The sequence below is a fragment of the Cajanus cajan genome, chromosome 3 (assembly GCF_000230855.2).
Source record: "Cajanus cajan strain Asha chromosome 3, NIPB_CcT2T_4, whole genome shotgun sequence".
In the NCBI taxonomy this organism is placed as follows: Eukaryota; Viridiplantae; Streptophyta; class Magnoliopsida; order Fabales; family Fabaceae; genus Cajanus; species Cajanus cajan.
In genome coordinates, this window is record NC_138519.1 from 8,590,001 (window position 1) to 8,591,880 (window position 1,880).

General features: G+C 28.0%; 1 long non-coding RNA gene across 1 annotated transcript in view; it reads right to left on the minus strand.

Annotated features, from left to right (window-relative positions):
* LOC114917053 (uncharacterized) overlaps positions 1–1,880 on the minus strand; it is a 3,281-nt gene extending 1,401 nt beyond the window's left edge. The window contains exon 1 of the long non-coding RNA XR_003805781.2: positions 44–1,880. This is a non-coding gene — a long non-coding RNA (uncharacterized LOC114917053). The remainder of the gene's footprint in view (positions 1–43) is intronic.

Below are 1,880 nucleotides of genomic sequence, written 5' to 3' on the forward strand. Positions count from 1 at the left end.
AATAATAATATTGAAAGATGAGAATGAGAATATTGTAACTGACCTTGAAAGTGGAGCATCGATCACAAAATCAAAATCCCATTTTCCAAATGCTATTTAAGGTGCTGCCGTCATGATGGGGAAGAGGGGCACATGAAGGACTAACTCACTATCTATCTGGTTGGTGAAAAGCAGAAAAAATAAAGCATGTGATTCTCTGGGTTGGTTTCATTCAAGGTGCGTTCATGAGTTAGAATTGCACGTGCCCTGCTTCTCCATCTTGCTCAGCATGCACCTTTTTATGATGCCACTAGCTAGTTGGTACATAGGAGGAGTTATTCTGACTCTAAACAAGAACAGGAGCTAGAGAGGGAAGAGGGGAATGAAGGTAGAAAGAAAAAAATGAGGAAGGTTTATTACCAAGTGGTAGAATTTGGGACACTGATCTTCATCTTATGATTCTTGTGTGATTGCAAGCCTACGCTCCTATAATAAAAGAGGCAATTGAGGGTGCTTTTAAAGGTGGGTGTGGGATGGGTGCAAGAAATGGGAGAGGCTTAGTTGGGTGTGGGGCCATTGTATTCTCAACCCAAACAGCTTGTCAAAAGTTACATAGAAATTAAATAGGACCACTTATCTCATCACAGAGACAAGACAGTGTGTAAATTACACATGTACCCTATTATGTACTCAAAAAGCCATCTATGGAGCATAATAGAAAAACAAAATTCGAGAGAGAACGTGATAACATTTATAAGGGAGACAATTGTGTTCGAGCTAAATAAAGTCATCATAGAAGTCAATGCTTTTTTTAAAAAAATAAATAATATAATTGTATATTCAAAACCTAAGATTTATCAAAATCATTAATTAATTAAGGGGGTGTATTGGATTAGGATTTTAAATGACTTTTTTAGTTAAAAAAAATCCTGCGGATTTTAAAAGACTTTACAGGATTTTCATGACTTTTAAGATTTTGCAGGATTCCATAAGACTTAAAATAAGAATTTTAATGGATTCTGCAAGACTTTTAAATCAGGATTTTAATGTATTCTGTGGGATTTTGTGGAGTTTTTGACATTTGATAAGATTTAAAAAAATGCATATATTCAAATTCAAAAAGAGTCAAAGACAAAAATAATAATGTCTAGATAAATAATAATGATAATTCTCCATAATATCTTATCCTCTTTTTATAATATCCACTATCAATTATAACAATTCATTGGAATCCTCCTTGATCCAAGCTTCATAGTTTTCTTTCTCTTTTCCTTTTTCTTTATTATTTCCTCGTGAATCTCCCATTTGAATTACTAAAACAATATATGTTGAAAACTAGTTATATAAATAATTATAGATAAGAGACAAAATCAATAAAATTATATTATTATTTTTAGAAGCACACCAATCATACAAGATCAAATATATCTTGGTTATCCAAATGGATCAAATATCTCAGTCATTATAAAAAAAATATGTAAAAACGAAAATATAGAAACATAAGATAATTTTTTATATAAAAAAGAAATTAGTATATTCGATAATGAGAAAATATTTAGATATATAATTTTTTTTTATATAAACGGAAGTATTTAGATATAGAGAATATATATATATATATATATATATATATTATTTTAGTTATATATTATATAAAATTTTTAACGATATTTATAAATGTAAATTATTCTAACAAATATTTTAACAATATTTTCTTTTTTAAAAAAATAAGCTAATGAAGGCATAAATCCTAAATCCTAAAAAATTAGATACTGCAATGTCTTATGTTAATTTTCTTTTTTTAAAATATAAAAAAAATCTTAATTTCACTATAAAAATAAAAAAGAAAAATTCATAGTAAAAAAAATAAAATAATTTTTGAGTCATAAAATGATGAGGGA